This window comes from Cannabis sativa, chromosome 5 (genome assembly GCF_029168945.1).
Source record: "Cannabis sativa cultivar Pink pepper isolate KNU-18-1 chromosome 5, ASM2916894v1, whole genome shotgun sequence".
Taxonomy (NCBI): domain Eukaryota; kingdom Viridiplantae; phylum Streptophyta; class Magnoliopsida; order Rosales; family Cannabaceae; genus Cannabis; species Cannabis sativa.
In genome coordinates, this window is record NC_083605.1 from 25,765,431 (window position 1) to 25,787,580 (window position 22,150).

The window sequence follows — 22,150 nt, forward strand, 5'->3', positions numbered from 1 at the left end:
TTAAGTTAATATTCGAAAAGATATTAACTTAAAAAATATCTTAAGAATCTTTAATAACTAATGCCTAGGATTCCTCAACTTGATTTAAAATTTAAATCAAATATTCAAATTTAAGTTAGATAAGAAAAATCAGTTGTTACAACTAATTTATAACTTAAATAGGAATATTTAATTAAATAAGCTCCAGAAAGAATCTAGTTAGTTAAAATTCTATATTTAATTAAATACAAGAAAAATACAAATAGTTTGTCTAGAAATAATATCTAAACTAAAAGTGTTTTTCTTAAAATTAACTTTAAAAGTATTAAAATGAAAATAAATTTCATATATTTTAAAAGTTAATTATGTTGCTAATTCAATTTTATTAGGTCAAACTAATATAATTAACCTAGTACAGTTACTTAAATCACGAAAATGGGCCTTCACAATTGGGGTAGTTCATGTGAGGGGATGCTGGGTTCAGTATGTCGTACCCACTTCTATGGCTCCCAACTCTCACACAAGGCCCAAAATAGAGGAATTTAACCATAAAATAAATAACTGTTATTAATTGAATAGGTCCAATAACTAAATGGACCTAAATAAAATCTATCATGGTGTGACATTTTATTTAGCAACAACCTATATGCATCTATATAATAAAATAAACACATAGGCTCACACAGGTACACACTTGGATGGATCCTATCATGTTTCTAAGTCATACACAGATGAAAGAAGATTGTAAAATTTACCTGTTACAAATTATTAACTTGACCAAGGGAGCCATCAGATCATTAGATCTGGCAAAAAGTAACCATGTCTATTTGCAATCAAGTAATAATAGGTTTTGAAAACTTACACACAAGCTAAAACCACATACTCCTGCAACAAGGTTAGTTGGAAGTAGGATTTATTTAATTTTAAATAAATAAATTTCGAAAATAATTAAATTAAATAAATAAATAAAAAAAAATATTTAATTTTAAAAAATAAAATAAAATTTATTTTCGAAAATAAAAGAAAATTTTATTAATTTAAATTTTCGAAATTATTAAAAAAAATTTATTTAAAATTAAACCTACAATTTTGAAAAATTAGGTTTCAACTAACCTAAATATCATTTCAAAATTTGCTAACTACTTTTAAAAATTAAATGTTATTTTATAAATAAAATTAAATAAAAAATTAGAAAAGATAAATAAATATCTTTTTCAGATTTTAAATTTAATTTAAATAAATAAAATAACAAAATTTAAAAGTTAGCAAAATATATTACATCTATTTAAAATTACATGATTATAATTATCTTATTTTAAATTTAAATAAGGTCAAAATATTTAAAAAAAAAATTAATTTTAAAATAGTTAAAATCTGACCTTAAATTTAAAAATAAGATAAGATATAATCAAATTTAAAAATAAGATAAGATATAATCAAATTTAAAAATAAGATAGATAATTAAGCAAAAAGATAGATACTAACTATTTTTAAATTCAAATTACACTAATATCTTGACTTAAATTTAAAAAATATTAAATTAATTCATAATGATAATTAGAATTGAATTAGGAATAGTAAATATAGAACTACACAAAAAATCGGAAGTTAATTCCATGAAAAAGCATGAAAAATCGAAGAAAAACGAAAAAATTGCGAGCTGTACGGACAGTTTTCGCGATCGCAGGAAAATTTTAGCACAACTCCGATTTTTTCGAATCTTCAAAAAATCATAACTAATTCAAATTAAATCGAAATTGAGTTCTGTAAAAAAGTAACTTGCTTAATTGTTTCCATACTATCCAATAAAAATAATTTCAGAAACAGATATTCAATTATTTTTAACGAAAAATTCACAAACACCAATCAATCATCAAATAACACTCAATACAACATGATACCATCCAAAAAACAAACAAACAATCATTTTACAGTCCAAATTTCATGCAAGTAAATCAATTACCATGGCTCTGAGGCCAGTTGTTGGATATTTATTTTACCAGGATCTTAGATCTACTCACAAGTATGTTGTTTAAACACCCTAAATATGAACTTTCTAAAACGATAAATTAAACACATATAAAGTTAAGAAAACCTTACATTGATGCAGCGGAATTAATGTCTCCTTCCACTCAGATCTGTAACCCTCGAATCCTTTCTGTAGTAGAGTATAATCAAGATCTGAGCCCGAATGTCCTTCTTCTTCAACAGTCTTCCAATCTATGATTGAGTTACTGCTTGCTGTGTGAGGGCACTTACTCTTTCACTAGGGTTCAAAATTGATGAAGAGAAAAGAAGAGAGAGGGTTTCGGCCAGGTATAGAAAGTGGGGAAGGCTCAGTTTTTCTGAAGAGAGAAAAGTCTGTCAGAAAGGCTTGTGAAAACTTATGATTTGACTGAGCAATCACTTTCTATTTATAGGCAACTACTAGGTTTAGGTTAGGAATTATTTGGCATTAAAATAATGAAAATATTAATTTGGAAAACCTCAATTAGTGGTCGGCCATGGTGTTGTAGTGGGCCCCACTTGATTTTGCAGTTTTATCAAATTTTATTTCTATTTTCTCAAAAACGCAAATTTTCCAATTCTAACCTTTTAAATGCCAAAACTAATTATTTAATAACTAAAATAGATTATTAAATAATATTGTCATTTAATTTAATTATTAATTAGACATATAAAGTCCATTAATAAATAAATAAACCTAGAAACTCTTTTCTTTACAATTTCACCCCTGCTTAGTGAAAATTCATAAAATTAGACATAGTCTAACTTTAGAATTATAATTGATCAATCACGAATCAATTAATGAGTCTTACAAGCAGAATATTCTCAACTAGAATGGGGACCATGGATCTATGTGCTGAGCTTCCAATAAGTGAACCAAATTTACCAAGTAAATTCCTACTTATTAATTCTTCGTTGAATCCACTCTTAGAACTTAGAATTGCACTCTCAGACTTATATAGAGCATATTGTATGTTCCACGATATCAATATGCTATCTCATTTAACCATTGTTATAATCTTATTGTGATTTAAAGATCCTCTATATAGATGATCTACATCGAGATGGGATTTCTTTACCGTTCTCACCCCTCAATGTATTTTGCCCCTTAAAACACTTAGCTACCTGTAAATGGTGTTTAGCGATCTAATAATTAGTCAGTTAAACAAGAGCTCATCCATTTACTTCTATTTGCTAAGCTCGAAGGGAATCATCACTTGACTTCTATACACCAGTAGAAGCTATAGATTCCATATTTATGTTCAGCACTCCCACTCAATCATACTATCATGTTCCCAAAATATACGTATCACCCTGACCTAAAAGTAGGCTTAACTAATAAATCAAAGAACATGAATAACACTCCTGAGTTGAGCCTAAGCATATCAGGATTTAGATTCTTTTAATCTTAAGATCAACTACTAATATTGACTTGGAAAGATATATATAACGGTAAGTTTGTAATATCTTAACTTAGTTGCAATATTGGTCCAGTCCAATGTATACTCCATACATTCGAAACTAGTATACTTTACTAATGTCCTGGAAAGAACATAACACTTACTCCAAGTGTAAGTACACATCATCGCTGATTATCACATTAGTGTAAACCCAATAACACTGATGAAACAGGGACCAAGTCTTTTGATTCATATGATCACAATCACATTCCACTGTGTTGACGATACTATAATTGTGAATAAACATATGATCTGGATTTAACTGATTTTGTGTGTGTAATTGTAATAAACATATTAAACCATTAGCATGTAAAATTCATGCAAACATTAATCACTTCAAATTCTTATATTGATAACTAATCAGATTGTAAAGAGTTTTATTTAGGGCATAAAACCCAACAAAGCTTTATGCCAAATTCAATAAATGTGAATTTTGGTAATCTCAGGTGTCCTTTTAGGGCATATTGTTAGCAAGGATGGGATCAAGGTGGATCCAGGAAAGATAGAATCCGTCAGGGATTGGCCGAGACCGAAAACAGTGACAGAAGTCAGAAGCTTCTTGGGTCTAGCCGGTTATTATCGTCAGTTTGTAGAAGGGTTTTCTAAATTCTCAACACCCTTAATCGAGCTTACCAAAAAGAATCAGCATTTTATATGGTCAGACAAGTGTGAAGCTAGTTTTCAGGAGCTGAAGCAGAGGTTGATTACAGCTCCAGTGTTAGCTTTGCCATCTAACAAAGAAAAGTTCGTGGTTTATTGCGATGCATCCAGACAGGGTCTGGGATGCGTGCTGATGCAAGTCGATCGAGTTATCGCTTATGCCTCCCGTCACTTGAAATATTATGAGCAACGATATCCGACTCATGACCTAGAATTGGCCGCAGTAGTGTTTGCTTTGAAAATTTAGCGGCATTATCTTTATGGAGAAAAATGTGAAATTTATACAGACCATAAAAGTCTCAAATATTTCTTTACTCATAAAGATTTGAACATGAGTCAGAGGCGTTGGTTGGAGTTAGTCAAGGATTACGATTGTGAGATCCTTTATCATCCTGGGAAGGCCAATGTAGTGGCCGATGCCCTGAGCAGGAAAGGTCCCGGGCAGATAGCTAGTATGGTTTAGATTTCACCTCAGTTAGCAGAGGACATGGTCAGATCTAGCATTACGTTTGTTGTAGGCAAGCTTCACAACTTGAAGCTGCAATGTGATTTGTTAGAACGCGAATTAAAGTCGTTCAAATGACTGATCCAGAGTTAGTAAAAATCAGAGAAGAGGTTTCAGCTGGTCAAGCCAGAGATTTTACCGTGTTAGACAGTGGGATGTTATTGTTTAAAGCCAGGGTTTGTGTTCCAAATAGTGTGGAACTTAGAAACAAAATTCTCGAGGAGGCTCATACCACTCCATATTCCCTACATTCACCACCAAGATGTATCAGGATCTTAAACCTTACTTCTGGTGGAGCAGAATGAAGAAGAATGTGGTAGAATTCGTATCGAGATGCTTAACCTGTTAGCAGATTAAGGCTGAACATCAGAGACGGGTAGGGTGCTACAGCCTTTGACCCTACATGAATGGAAATGGGAGGACATGACGATGGATTTTTTGGTCAGGTTAACTAGAACCACGGGTTTGTTTCATTCTATTTGGGTTGTGGTAGATTGATTCACGAAGTCTGCTCATTTCCTACCAGTTAAAACAACCTAATCAGTGGCTCAGTTAGCAGATTTGTATGTCAAGGAAATAGTAAGACTGCATGGTGTGCCAAAGTCTATAGTTTCGGATAGAGATCTGAAGTTTACCTCTAAGTTTTGGCAAAGTTTGCAACGGGCTATGGGTACGAAACTAAAATTCAGTACAACTTTCCATCCTCAGACTGATGGACAGTCCGAAAGGACGATTCAGATACTAGAAGATTTATTACGAGCCTGTGTTATGGATTTTGAGGGCTCCTAGAGCAAGTATCTACCATTGATAGAGTTCTCTTATAATAACAGTTATCAGAGTACGATAGGGATGGCTCCCTATGAAATGTTGTATGGAAGAAATTGTAGATCTCCCATTCATTGGGATGAGACCGAGGAGAGGGAATATCTAGGTCCAAAATTAGTACAGCGGACCAATGAGGCGATTGAGAAGATTAAAGCTAGAATGCTTGCCTCTCAGAGTAGGAAAAAGAGCTATGCAGATTCGAAACGCAGAGATGTTGAGTTCCAAGTAGGGGATCACGTGTTTTGCGAGTATCTCCGATGAAGGGGATTAAAAGTTTCGGGAAAAGAGGCAAGTTATGCCCAAGATTTACAGGACCTTTCGAGATTCTCGAGAAGGTTAGACAAGTGGCGTATCGATTAGCTTTGCCTCCAGCTCTTTCGGCAGTTCACAACATATTTCATGTCTTTATGCTGATAAAATACGTTTCAGACCCTGCTCATATACTTAGTTATGAGAATCTTGAGCTGCAACCAGATATGTCTTATGAAGAACAGCAAGTTCAGATCCTCGATAGAAAGGATAGAGTCCTTTGGAATAAGACCATAGCTTTGGTCAAAGTACTCTGGAGAAACAGCAAGGTGGAGGAAGCCACCTGGGAGTTAGAATCAGACATGAGAGCCCAATATACAGAGTTATTCAGGTTAGATTTCGAGGACGAAATCCTTTTAAGGGGGGAATAGTTGTAAAGACCGCTTAGCTTAAATTTGGAAATTAGTGGATAATTAGGGTTTAATTATGAAAATTAGTTATTAATTCTAAATTATTTATTTATGATGATTTATTTGAATTCAGAATGCATTTTATATGTCATATATAGAAATTTCATAATTTTGCATATTTAGTGCTCGTCAACATTGGAACGCGGTGTATGGCTTAGTTGAATCACATCTTAGTATTTTAATTTAGCGGGGCGGTATAGTTAGACATTGAGAATGTTAGGAATAGTTGGGAATTTAGAATTTCCCAAAATACCCTTTAGTGACTTTTAAACCCTTTTAGTGTGGGAGGGGCAAAATGGTCATTTTGCCCCATATGCTTTTGTCTTTAGTGAATTGAGTTGGGTTATGTTAAATTGATTTATTGGTATTATGTTGGCTGAGTATTATTTTTTTTTTAAAAAAAAAGAAAGAAAAGGATTAAGTTAATTCATTTTACAAAAATTAAGGAAAAATCTCATTTTCACTCTCTCCTTCTCTCTCTCTTTCGAATTCACCTAGAAGCAACTAGGGTTCTGCATTTCTTCATCAATTCAAGTAATTTCTCAGCAAAGTTTAGTGATTTCAAGTTGTTGGTAAGCTTCCATCAATCCTCTCTTTAGTTTTTGAAGTTTATGGAAGTGAACTTGTCCATGTTGTGATTTTGAGTTATGTAGTTGCTGATAGGGTTTGAGGATATTTTCTGGATGTTAGATATGTTGTTTAATGTTGATTTAAGATGGTAGAATTTTTAGCCTTTCCTGCATTGAACCGGAATTCCGGTTGGCTCTCAGGAAACCCCACAAAACCGGAATTCCGGTTGGGGAACCGGTCTACCAGTTGGGGCAGTTTTGGGAACCTTAGTTTTTCCCATTTTTGAGATATTTAGGGTATTGCCATGTTATTTATCGATAGGGAAACTTTTAGTTTCAAGTCTAAGTCCATAGAAAGTGATTTAGCGTATCACTCACCTTGTTGGAACTATTTTTACGAGGATCTAGATTTACTACCAAGTATGTTTGATTAACATCCTAATATGAATTCTAAAACAATGAAATAAACACATAAGAGTTTCAGAAAACCTTACATTGGGTGCAGCGGAATATAATGACTCCTTCCATTCAGATCTCTAGCCCTTGATTCCTTTCTGTAGCAGAGCATTATCAAGTTCTGAATATGGATCTCTTTCTCTCCTTCTTTGATGCTGATTTTCCACAGTATTACATACTATGATTGAGGTACCACTTGATGTGTGTGGGCACTACTCTATCACTCAAAGATTTTGAAATTGTAGAGAGGAAAAGAGAGAGAAAGTGGTGTGTAGATAGTTTGCTCTGAAGGAAACAATGTGCAAAGTCATGAGTTTCCTGAAGCCAATACTTTCTATTTATAGAATGCCTTCTAGTTTTAGGTTAGAATTGTATGGCATTAAAATAATGAAAACTATAAATGGTAATTGCTATGCATAGTGGGCGGCCAAACAAGGGATATTATGCCTCACTTTGTAATTTTACCATTTTGTTATTTTTCATACCCATTTTCTCAAAAATGTAAATTTTCCAATTTAACCATTTAAATGCCAATTTTAATTATTTAATAACTTAAAAGTAATTATCAAATAATATTGCCATTTAATATATTTATTAATTTAGACATGTAAAGTCTCTTAATTAATAAATAAACCTAGAATCTCTTTTCTTTACAATTTTACCCTTGCTTAGTGAAAATTCATAAAGTAGACATAGTCTAACTTTAGAATTTTAATTGATTAACTAAAATCAATTAACTGAGTCTTACAAGCAGTATGGTCTCAACTAGTATGGGGACCATGGGTCAATATAACCGAGCTTCCAATAAGTTGAACCGAATTTACCAAGTAAATTCCCTAACTTATTAATTCCTTATTGAATCCACACTTAGAACTTAGAATTGCACTTTCAGTCATATAGAACGCTCTATATGTTCCATGATATAGACACGTCATTAGTTATCCATTGTTATAATCCTAATGTGATCAATGAACCTCTAATAGATGATCTACATTGAATAGGCTCTAAATTACCGTTACACCTTCAATGTATTTTATCCTTAAAACACTTAGCTCCGTATAAATAATATTTCAACAAAGTGAAATGAGATCTCCACCATTTATCTTTGTTTAGCCAAGCTCGAAGGATATCATCGTTTCACTTCTAAATTCTTATAGAAGTTATAGATTCCATATTTATGGTAGCGCTCCACTCAATTATACTATCATGTTCCCAAAATGTACGTATCACCCTGACCCAAATGATCCTATAGAAGTTATAGATTCCATATCTATTCAATTCAATATCACTCGTTGATCCTAGATCAAATGATCTTAATCTTGATATGGTTAGGTTCGATCTCAAGAGTACTATACATGTTCTTTGATTTGTTAGTTAAGCCTATTTTTGGGTCAGGGTGATACGTACATTTTGGGAACACGGTAGTGCAATTGAGTGGGAGCGCTAACATAAATATGGAATCTATAGCTTCTATCTAGCTAATAGAAAGTAAAGGATGATTTCCTTCGAGCTTAACCAAGCGAAAATAAATGGTGGAGTACTCATTTCACTTAGCTGAAATATCATTTATACAGAGTTAAGTGTTTTAAGGATAAAATACACTGTAGGGTGTAACAGTAATTTAATCCCTTTACAGTGTAAATCATCTATATAGAGGATCAACGAGTAGAGATGGAAATTTATACCGCGGGGACCCGCCCCTAATGGGGTGGGGATTCCCCGTCTTGGTGGTTAATGGGGCGGTGGTGGGTGACAATTTTAATACCCGAAACGGGGATGGGGCGGGGGCGGGGATAATACTATCCGCACCATATCCAACCCCGATATAGATATATATATAATTTCATTTTTATTCTTAACATATATATATAGTATATATATGATTGATAATCAAAATTATTTTGATTATCATCCATAATCAAAATTATATATCATATGCTTAAATTATGAAGATCTAATGACGATAGTGAACTGATGATCATTGTGGATTACATGTGTAAAGATATTTTCTTCTCGATTCTTAATTTCATCTTTGTTTACTTTTTAATTTGTTGGGAGGCTAGAGAGGTATGAGACTATGATCTTTTACTTGGGTTATGATTTTTTTGTTTTTTTTTTCAAACTTTGAGACATATTTAGTTTTTATTTTCTACTAGGTTATGCTTTTTTTAGGTAGGTTTATCTTTTATCTTCTATGAATTATGAGTGCACAATAAATATTTGTGAGAACATTGGTTCAATTTATTTTTTTCAATTATTTTAAATTAATTTTTTTTCATTTTACCTTAATGGATACTCGATGGATTCCCCATAACCGATGGGTATTCCCCTACCCCGAATCCGTTGGTTATTAGACGGGGATGGGGCGGGGATGGGGTATAAATAGGTAGCGGGGATGGAGGCGGGGATTGCATTCCCCGTACATTAACCGCCTAATTTCCATCTCTATCAACGAGTGATATTGAATTGAATAGATATGGAATCTATAACTTCTATAGGAATCTATAACTTCTATAGGATCATTTGGGTCAGGGTGATACGTACATTTTGGGAACACGGTAGTGCAATTGAGTGGGAGCGCTAACATAAATATGGAATCTATAACTTCTATAGGAATTTAGAAGTGAAACGATGATATCCTTCGAGCTTGGCTAAACAGAGATAAATGGTGGAGATCTCATTTCACTTTGTTGAAATATCATTTATACGGAGCTAAGTGTTTTAAGGATAAAATACATTGAAGGTGTAACGGTAATTTAGTGCCTATTCAATGTAGATCATCTATTAGAGGGTCATTGATCACACTAGGATTATAACAATGGATAACTAATGACGTGTCTATATCATGGAACATATAGAGCGTTCTATATGACTGAGTGTGCAATTCCAAGTTCTAAAAGTGGATTCAATAAGGAATTAATAAGTTAGGGAATTTACTTGGTGAATTCGGTTCGATTTATTGGAAGCTCGGTTATATAGACCCATGGTCCTCATACTAGTTGAGACCATACTACTTGTAAGACTCAGTTAATTCATTTTAATTAATCAATTATAATTCTAAAAGTTAGACTATGTCTACTTTATGAATTTTCACTAAGCAAGGGCGAAATTGTAAAGAAAAGAGATTCTAGGATTATTTATTAATTAAGATACTTTATATGTCTAAATTAATAAATATATTAAATGGCAATATTATTTAATAATTATTTTTAAGTTATTAAATAATTAGAATTGGCATTTAAAAGGTTAAATTGGAAAATTGACATTTTTGAGAAAATGGGAATGAGAAATAACAAAATGAGAAAGTTGCAAAGTGAGGCCCAATTTCCTTAAATGGACGCCCACTATGCAAAGCCCTTTACCATTTTATTTTTCTATTATTTTAATGCCATACAATTCTAACCTAAACCTAGACGGCATTCTATAAATAAAAAGTAATGGCTTCAGGAAACAACACACAATTGCATCTCATTCTTTTCAGAGAGAATTCCTGAGCGCCACTTTCCTCTCTCTTTTCTTCTCTAAATTTCAAAATCTCTTGAGTGAATGAGTAGTGCCCACACACATCAAGTGGTACCTTAATCATAGTATGTAAGACTATGGAAAATCAGCATCAAAGAAGGAGAGAAAGAGATCCAGATTCAGATCTTGATAATGCTCTGCTACAGAAAGGAATCAAGGGCTAGAGATCTGAATGGAAGGAGTCATAATATTCCGCTGCACCCAATGTAAGGTTTTCTTAAACTCTTATGTGTTTATTTCATTGTTTTAGAATGCATATTAGGATGTTAATCAAACATACTTGGTAGTAAATCTAGATCCTGGTAAAATATTTCCAACAACTGGTATCAGAGCCATGGTAATGATTTACTTTCATGTAATATGAATTAAAACGATGTTTTATATGTTTTGTGTTGATTTGGATGGTTTCATGTTGGTTTATGTGCTTATGTGATGAAAGTTTGTGTTGTACGAATTTTTTCCATGAAAAATATTTTTTTTATATTTTTGAAAATATTTTATTTGGATTCCTTGTGAAAATTTAAGCAATTTTACGGAACTCAATTCCGAGAAAAATTGAAAATGTTATGAATTTTGGAAAATCGCGATTCAAGGCTGTCGAGTGGGTGCATCAATTGCGAATTTTGTAGAACTTTTTCCCAAAAATCCAAATTTTTATGGGATTGTTTCCCAAAATCCGATTTTTCCAATTTTAGATTTTTCCAATTTGAAATATTTTTAATTTTAAATATTTCCAATTTGAAATATTTCCCTTTTTCAAATATTTTCAATTTGGAATATTTTCAATTTCAAATATTTCCCATTATGGTCAGATTTAAAAATTTGTTAACTTCTTTAATATTTATATATTATTTAATTATAAGATTAGATATTTTGATATTTAACATATTTTAAATTAAAAGATAACTTTGTCTTTTTATTTAAAATATTATATTAAAATTATCTTATATGACAAATTAAATAATTAAGCAATAAATTATCTTATATGAAATTAACATAAATATTTTTATAGATACACTTACCTTAATATTTTCAAATTCAAAATTTTTTATTTTGTTAAATATTTAATTATTTATAAATTAAGTTTAAAAATGATATTTTTTCTATATATATCATTTTTTTACTTATTGGAAATTTATAAATGATATCTTAAATATTTAAATAACTTAGATATTTTGTAGAAATTTGAATATTGCTTAATTTAGATATTTTGACATATAATTATGGTACTTATTATTTATTTATTATTTTATTCCTAAAATAATAATGATCTAACCAAATCTATTTTAAAATTGGTTTATTTTATTAAATTATAAGATTTGAAAGTGATATTGAAGATTCTTTCCTTCAAATCATTGATCTTATTTGATATTTAATTTAATTTGATTCAAATAAACCTAGATATTTTAAAATTAGTTTCTTTTTTTTTTTTTTGAGATTTTTAGGGTTTGTTTTAACAACCCTAAATTTTCAAAATTTAATTGGTTAGTTCAAGAATAATAATTTAATTATATTAATATCTTATTTTCACATCTGTTACATGGACAATGTTTGTTTAAATTTATATTGTTTATTCAAAACTTTTTTTTAACAAACCTATTATTTATTTGATCTAAATTGCTATGATTAACTTGTTGACAGATCCAATGATCTGATTTTAATCATAGTCCAATTGTCAATAGATCTTATAAATAATTTGTAACAGGTAAATTTTGTACTTCTTTCATCTGTGTAAATCTAGTAACATGATAGGGCCCATCCAAATCATTTGACCTGTGTGTGCCTATATGTTTTCTATTGGGCTTAGATGCATATAGGAAGCCCATTTAAGTTTGTGAAAATTACACTTAATATGGTTTTTTTAAAATTTTGTTACAAAAATATGGCAGATTTAAGTTTGGTCACTTTCTATTGCATATTTTAGTTTTTAAGTTTTTTTATGGTATTTACTATGCCATATATATGTAAACTTAATTTTTAAAACCCATATTTAATTTTAGTGTCCTTGATTTGATTTCTTCCCCTCTATTCAACAATTCTAGCTACGCCACCCCATCAATAGCTCTATTTACCCACATCCGTTCACCAGCCCCACCTTCTCTAACCTTCATTGGCACTCATCTCCATTTACCAGCTCATACCCACCTCAACCACACTTCTTTGTCCTAAAGCTTTAAACCTAAACCCACCTCTAGTTCACACACAATCCAGCAATTTCCGTACAACTGTGACAACAGTGTCTCCGACATTACCTTCGACATTGTGATCTTCATCGTCGAGAAAAATCAACTGTAAGGTTAGACGACCATTGAATCGGTGGGCTCGCAAGTACTTGTAATGAAAGAGCCTCTCCTCCCTTTTAAAGTAAGGTTTGATCTTCTATTATGCACAGTATATAGATTTGCATGTGTTTATCTACACATTTATTATTAGCTTAGCTTTACCACAAGTTTATATAGATTTAATTTAATGGTTCTCTTTAAACAGTTTCCACAGTCTAAAATAGTTCATGGCTGATGTTTGCTTTGAGTATAGTAATAAAAGAGTTGATATAAGACACAAATTATTTAGGTAGATTCTTATATATAATTATAATAGTTTGTGTTACTTCGTATATTAATATTTAGTCTTTACATGATAATTAGATATTATATTGAAAAGATTCAAGTATACTATAGATACATATGTTTTCAAGTGTTTTATAATTTAATAATTAACAGCTAAAATACAGTTAAAAAACCTGTATATTTTTATCCATAGTGATTTATTATAACTACTTAAGTCATATTTGGATTGTATCGTATTTCTTCATTTTATCCTTTAAAACTAGTTTCTTGCAAAGAAGACTCATCGAAGATGGATGGGTCTGATACATTGCAGTGATCTTATGGTATGATATATTGGTACAGTATGCATTTCTTTCTTGTTCTTCAATTTATATTTAATTTATAGTTTGGTTGCTCGAAAATGTTAAAATACAAATGTTTAAGGGTTTTATTGGGTTTGCAATTTTGAGTTTTTCTGCAAAAATGGAGACAACACAGTTGAATTGAATAAAATTGATTTAAATTTGAGATTTTCCTGACACTAATTGTGTATACATTAGTTTTAATTTGTTGTCATTATTATGACATTTTTAATTTGTAATTTGGTCTTATTTGTAGGGCAAAACTAATTAAGAGAACAAGCTTTTAACTTTCTTGTATACTATGATTGTGTTAATTATATAATCAATCATAATTTTATATCAATCTGTTATTTACTATATAGCCTAGTTGTGGTTGTAGAACAACAAGAACAAGTTAGTTCATGTTGTTATATAGAAAGAAATTGAGTTTGTGTTTTTGGTTGTGAAATTTATTAGTTTGTGTGTTTCAGAGGGCTGGTTTGCTTGTGTGAAATTTATTAGTTTGGTTCGCTTGTCTTTGGTTAAGTTTTGCTGCTCTAAGGGTCCTTGGTATTATGCTAAGTGGTTTAAATCTTTTATGTTCATATTGCATAAACTAGTTTCGTTATGATTTCACAAGTTTTGTAATGATTTTACAAGTTTTGTTATGATTTTTTATAGGGTCAAAACTGGTTTCACAGGGTTCACAGGTTTGAAACTTGTTTCACGGGTTTTGAAGGTTTTGTAATGAGGTTGCTCAATTTTATGATGTTAATGTATATTTATTTTAAGTTTTTTTATTACTTTGTTTCTAGGTTCAAAACTAGTTTTCACACTTATATTTTATTTTTAGATTATTGTTGTACATTGTGCGTTATTTTGATTATACTTGTGAGACGCATTTTTTATTTTTTGCATTTTTGTGTGTGCTTTTTTTTTTCTATTTGGTTGACTAATGAAACTGTTTTTAGCTATCTTCATTGTTTATTATTTATGTTTTGTTATGATTTTTTACAGGGTTGAAACTAGTTTCACAGAGTTCACCAGTTCATAGGTTCGAAATTAGTTTCACAAGGTTCATAAGTTCGGAACTGGTTTCACAAGTTTTGAGAATTCTACAATGAGGTTGCTCCTTTTTATGATGTCATTGTACATTTTTTATTTTAAGTTTTTTTTTTATTTTTTTACTAGGTTCGAAACTGGTTTTCACACATATATTTTTTAGATTCTTGTTGTGCATTGTGTACTGTTTTGATCATATTTGTGGACTGATGAAACTTGTTTCAATCATCGTTTATTATTTATATTTTGTCATGATTTAGTTATGATGGTTCATGGGTTCCAAACTGGTTTCACAGGGTCCATAAGTTTGAAACTAGTTTGTTGTTTTACGTAATTGAAGTTTAAATTTCATTTTCCTTTTGTTATTTTAGAAAATTGGTTTCACTGTGTGAAATTTTTAACTAGTTGATAAATGTAACCACTTTGTATGAGTGGGATCCAACCTCTAACTCTGGTGACAACGACAACTATGACGACAATAATAATTAGTTTCTATTTATTTTGCATGTTCTAACAAGTGTTCACTTAGTATATATATTTTTTTTCTACATATACAATAGCAACCGATTTCAGAATTTAGCTCCAATAAAAATTATTAAATCTTTAAAAGTTTTTGGGGTGTAGATAAAATTTCTTTTTTTTTATAGGGTCAAGACTAGTTTCGTAAATTTTATATGATTTTCTTATAGGGTCGAAACTAGTTTCACAGATTTTGAAAGTTTTGTAATGGGATTGCTTCATTTTATGATTTTTTTATTTTAAGTTTCTTTATATTATTTTTTTTAAAAAATTTGAAACTGGTTTTCACATTTATGTTATGTTTTTAAATTATTGTTATGTGTTGTTTTTGATTATTTTTGTTAGTATTTTTTTTTTTCTAAATTATTGTTCGAAACTGGTTTACATATTTTGAGAGTTCTATAATGAGGTTGCTTTATTTTATAATGTTATACAATTTTTTTTATTTCAAGTAACTTTTTTATTATTTTATTTCTAGGTCCGAAACTTACATTTATATTTTATTTTCAAATTATTGGTATGCATTGTGTGTTGTTTTGAATATATGTGTGATTGATATTTTTTTTTGTATTTTTATATGTGTTTTTCTTTTTTCATTTTTCATTTGATAATCTGATGAAACTCGTTTCAGTTGACTCTATTATTTAACATTTATTATTTTTATGATTTTTTATAGCGTAAAAACTGGTTTCACAGGGTCGATACTGGTTTCACATGTTTTAACTGTTCTGTAATGGGGTTGCTCTATTTTTATGATGTTATGCTATTGTATATTTTTTAGTTTGTATGAAATTAGTTTTATTGTTGTATGATATTTGAACATCAATTTTTGTTTTATTTTAAATAATCAGTTTCTGACACACATATTATTTTATTATTTTTTATAACTGGTTTTTATTAAGTAACTAATTTTCATAACTGATTTTTTTTATTGTTGTTCATAATTTGAGTTTTAAGTTTCAATTTTTTTATTTGATTATTTCAGGAAACTGATTTTTATTTGTTTGTTTTTTATTTTGATTGTTTTTCTAACTAGTTTCTCACATTAACTGTTTTTTTGTTATTCTTTTATAGTTTTTATTGTATTTTTGTCTCTTTAATTTTTTTTGTTTCTTTTTTTTATCTTTGATTTTAATGTATGATTCTCTTTGTTATATTTGTTGCATATATTGTATGCTTAAATCAATTTTGGTTTTTGAGCAAGCAAATAAAAAATTAAATACCAAAATAGAGAATGAAGTTAGAAATTTGGATATTACATATTGATATAAGATTTATATGTTCGAAACTGGTTTTTAAATTTAGTATCGTTTGTAAAAGTTTAGTTATGAGACTTTGTTCAAGAAACTAGTTTTTAAAGTTAGTACTGTTTTGTTCATGAAACTATTTTTTTTATTCTTTTAATGAAATCATTAGTTTCTTGTAATGTTGTTGAAATTGATTTTTAAAGTTTGTATTATTTTTAGATTATAATTTTTATATTATTTCTTTTTTCAGGATGATGTTGATGAAACTGGTTTTTTTTTCTGCTGCTTTTAATAAAATAATTAGTTTTCAACCAAAAAAAAAACAGTAGTTTAAATTAAAAAAACAGGTTTAATTTTTTTTTTTTTAAAAAAAACAGCATCTACAGTTGAGATCATTTTTTATTTATTTTAGTATTTTATTTTTTAAAAAAGGAAAAAAAAATAAAAAAAGAAACACAAATTTAAAGTTTTTTATGGCATTCTTCATGAATTTTTCCCATATTTTTAAGTTTTTTTTTTTTTTTAAAAAAAAGCCATATTTAGAGTAATTAAGTATTTATGCCATATATATCAAAACTTATCTTTATTTCCAATATTTTTGTAAATAGCCCTTTAAGTTTTACTAAGTAAATGGATTAGGTTGCTAAAATAAAATTTGACATAAGTAATTTTATTTAGGCCCAATTAGATTTGAGCTTATTCAATGAATAACAATTGTTTATTTAAAGGTTAAAATTCCTCTCTTTTGGGCCTTGAGTGAGAGTTGGGGGCCAATAGAAGTGGGTACGACATACTGAACCCAGCTCCCCCTCACATGAACTACACCAATTGTGAAGGTCCATTTGCCTTATTTAAATAATTGTATTAGGTTAATTATATTAGTCTAACCTAATTAAAATTGAATTAGCAACATAATTAACTTTTAAAATATATGAAATTTATTTTTCATTTTAATATTTTAAAGTTAATTTTAGAAAAACACTTAGTTAATGATATATATTCTAGATAGTTATTTCTATACTAGTTATTATTTCTAATATTAAATAGGAACATATCATTGATTGTGAAATTAATTGTTTCATAATTAATTTTGGTACAATCTAAGTTTAGTATATTTTCCTAGTATTAAACTAGAATTAATAATTAAGTTACATTTAATTAAATTGAAAATTTCAATATCTAAGTTGATTTTCATCATGATACTTATTTATTGTATTTTCATGTTATTTAATTAAAGTTGAAAATTATCTTAAATTTGGAATCTTATTTCAGAATAACTTAAATTTGAATAATTTTCAAAATATATTTTATTTTATTTTATTAATTGCTTTCCCACAATTTCGAAATTGCACCAATTTGATGCAGAAATTTCGAATTTTATTTGAAAAATAGATTAAAGTTGAAAATTATTTATTTTAATTTTGGACCAACTTAAATCAATTATTTTTTCATTTAATGATTAATTAAAATAAATGAACTAAAATATATCATTATTAGAAATTGAATTAATTAGTAAATGAAAGTCTAGATAGTTATTATCTGTTTTGCTTGAAGTATTTATCTAGTGATATTTAATTAAATAGAAAATTAATATTTAAGTTGATTCTTAATCATGATACTTAAATATTTGAAATTTTTCTTTAATATTTAATTAAATAGGAAAATTATATTTTTTGTTGTAAATTAATTTTATTAATTTTGGGCCAACATAAAATTAGAATAATTTTTCCAAGATTTATTTTTATTTTATTTTTAAAGCATTTTTCGAAAGTAGTATTCTTATATACTTCAATTTTTCAAAATGCAATATATATTTATAGAAAATTAAATTTGAGTTGTAAATTAATTTTGAAACAACTTAAATTGAATAATTTTCTAAATATTTATTGGACATTATTACTAAGATGGAAATAATTCATGTTATTTTCATATCCATCTACGTATAATTTATAAATATTAAATTAAAATTTGTATTTAGAATTTTTCATTCTAAATTAGAAATTTTAATTAAATAAATATATATTTAAATTAAATTGATTAAAATAAATATTAGAAGAAAATACAACTCTTTAAAATAATGAGCTTTTAGTTATAAGGATATTCGATCTTCATTGTTGGTCTTACAATAGTTAAATGTTTTCAATATAACCTCGAGACGCTAGACTTCGTCCCCCTTATGGATGGTTATTCGTTGAACGCATTTAACACCGTAAGATCTCATTTGATAAGTGTTTTGTAAGTTTTCGTCTCTATTAGACTCTCCCCTATGGTGACTACTTAGAGATAAACTTATAAAACATGAAACAATGGTGGAAGCTCATAAAATGAGAATAACCTTGACTCTCGCCTACCGGGACAACGTTGGATTCTTATTTTGATCGAATAAAAGGTTGCTAGAATGGTTTGCATTTTGGATGAGCTGACAACTCTATTCAATGAATGATACTTTGACAATCGCCTACCGGGACACTGTATCAGTTTGTTGGAAACCTTAGAAATTATTTAAGATGTGCCTGTTTTGTATTTTCACATGTCTTTGTTATTTGCTAAATGCTTGATAATTTCTGAATTGTGTATGAATTTATATTGAACCATGTTATTTTCTGTTATTAAATTGTAGTTTAATTTCGAATCTTCATTGTTGGTCTAACTTGGTTTGTTTTTCTAATGAGATAAATCCCTGATGGATTTTCACCATTAGACTAACATAATAGTGTTAGATCTCGAAAGATAAGTATTGTAAATGCAACATCTAGCTGTTCATCAATTGATGACACCTTAGACTAGTATTTACAATATGAAACAAGAAGATTGTATAAATAAGATTACTTTGACTCTCGCTAATCGGAGCATCGTTGGATTCTTATTTAAAACGAAATTATCCTAATTCCTCTTAGCTTATTCATTTCGAATTAGCTCAATGACATATCATTAGATGAATGGTCTATAAATCATATAAAGTTATTCTATATTTTCTCTTAAGAAATTAAATGACGAATATGATTATATTCCCGAAATTCTATCCCGAAATGGTATAAATTCTCAATCTTAAAATCTCCTACTTGTACGGGCAAATCAACTTAGAGTTAAATTAGTAGTGGTGGTCCAAGAAAGAATTACTCATTTTACAGTTATACTTTCACAAGTGTTTCATAACCATTTTCTATCAATGGATTCAAACTGTATGATTTAGTATTCTGTGACCAGAATCCACTTGCACTATTCTAAGAACTCTTTGATGTAACTAAACTTAAGTCATCAAAAGATACAACCACATATTTTATAAATCTATGGCATTTGTATCTTGTTCATAGTGGTTTTGACAAGATCATTCTCTGCAAAGAGTTAATATGCCTATATCCACTGAAATTAAGTTCATCTCATTCGTAGATGGATGTACATTCAGGGGTAGATATGAGTTTTCGTTGTATTCTTAAAACGATCACTCTAGATTTTACCTTATGCAAAAAGAAATTTGAAATGTTTGAAAAATTTCATGAATTTCTAGCAATGGTGATAAACCATTAAGGTAAGTGGTTAAAGATCTTGCAAACTGATAGGGGTGCAGAAAAAGTTAGTAGATGTGCAGTTCAAAGATCATTAATTTAATTTTTGAATTATATCCAAACTTACCTCCCCAGAAATTCAATTTGCATATTGAAAATTAGTTACTAGTCGTTGCCTAAATCTTTCTATAGTAATATAATTTCAGAATGATGCAATGGTTGTATACTTAATGTAAATCATTACTAGATTCATGGATGACCTAATCGAAATCTTAAGAAAAGCTAGAAATGCTAACCCTGGTTTGCATGTTTGTTAGCTATTCTAAGTGATTAGGGGTGGACCATCCCATAGTCATTAGATAAGAAAGTGTTTGTTTAAACAAACACTACTTTTATAAGAAAATGACTAAGTCTGAAAATAAAGTAGCAAATAAAGGAGATAATTTTTTCTTGATTCCATAAGGGTTCTATCATCTTATTCGTTACAAGATGATCCCATTGCCTCTGCTGTCTTAACACAACTGAAGAGGTCAATACCATTTAGTTTTCTTAGACATAATTCACGTTACCTTGTCGTAGTGGGAGAGTTTCAAGGAACCTCACTCTTCTTATGACTTGGAAGACACTAGTGATTAAAATCCATTGTGAGTTTAAACAAGTAATGGATTGTCAAGATAAGAAACTAAGAAGAAAGCCAAGAGAACTATGGTTTAATCCATTCACATGGAGTAACCTAAAGTTTTCTACTACAAGGACATAAAAGGAAATTTTCGTTAATAAGTCTATTCAATGGACTTAACAAAACTTTCTGTTTCTAGTATTATAGGTTTGAGTTTATCTAAACCTATGGCTTGTGGTATACCTGGTAATTACTTACTCTAATTCAAGCAACTTACTTGAGTAAGATGGTGAAGCATTTTCTTTCCAATGGCAATCTATAAGCTTCACAACTTCTAAGCATAGATTTTATTTATCTAAGGAAAAGTCTCAACTATTCCAGAAAAGATAAAGCCATGAAAGAATTTCTTAAATCAACAGTGAGAGGTCTCAGATATGCTTTAGTATGCCTTAGACCAGACACCAGCTGTTGAGTGGGAGTAATGAGTAGGTATCAGATTAATCCAGGAGAGGAACATTGGAAGACAATCAAGTAAATCTTAAGATTAAGAAGAGGAACTATATGTTAGTCAATAAGGGTGTGTTTAAAACTCTTAGACTACACCACATCAAATTTCAAGACTTGCCTTTGTGCTAGAAAGTCTGCTGATAAAATGGTGATTACTCTGGGGTGGAGTAGTGATTTTGGAGAAGTGTAAAAACCTATCTGAAGTCTCTTAGTCTACCAGAAAGAGACTGAATGTTAAAGTTGCAGGAAAGGTACTTATTCAGTCTAAGAAAAGTTCTATACATTTGTGGCACCGTTCCAACTTGCCTTAACTACTAGGATTACTTCCTGAATAACCAAAAAGTAGTTGCCAAAAGTATAGAATCCAGTATCCCAAAAGAGTAGACATATAGAGAGGAATTTCACATTATCAAGGATTTTGTGATTAAGGAAGAGTAATAGTAGAGAAGAGGTTGTGTTTAATTCAACCTGTCAAATCCTATTACGAGGAGTTTACTACTATTACACTTGATTTGTATATCAAGGTGTTGAGATTATTTAAAATACACATTTTGTTTTATATTAGTGCAAGTGGGAGTTTGTTGGGTTTTGTGCCCTAAATAAAACTCATTTCAATATAATCAGATTTACTTATTAATAAAGATCAGAAATAATATTTTATGTTGCATGGTTCACATGATTTATTTCATGATTATATATATAATGTATGAATTTCATTTAAGTCCAGAGCATATGAATTTGTTAATGATTATAGTGTTGTCAGCACAGTGGAATATAATCTTAAATATATATTCGAAAGTTTATTCCCTCATTTGTCAGAACAATGGATTTAGACTGACATGGTATAATCAGCGATAGGTATTCTTACACCTTGGAAAAGTGTTATGTCCTTTCCAGGACATTGGCAAAATTTACCAGTATCGGATGTATGGAGTATACATCAGAAGGGACCGATATTGAACTTTGATTAGATATATTAAATTTACCGTAATATCTATTCAATTCAATATCACCTGTTGATCATAGATCAAATGATCTTAATCCTGATATGTTAGGTTCAATCTCAAGAGTGTTATTCGTGTTCTTTGATTTGTTAGTTAA

The 22,150-nt window shown here is 29.5% G+C and overlaps 1 long non-coding RNA gene across 1 annotated transcript; it reads left to right on the top strand.

Annotated features, from left to right (window-relative positions):
• The first annotated feature begins 12,542 nt into the window (after positions 1-12,542).
• LOC133037860 (uncharacterized) lies at positions 12,543-14,912 on the top strand. The gene is made up of 2 exons (XR_009687840.1): positions 12,543-13,066; positions 14,607-14,912. It is a non-coding gene; the product is annotated as an uncharacterized LOC133037860 (long non-coding RNA).
• The last annotated feature ends 7,238 nt before the right edge of the window (positions 14,913-22,150 follow it).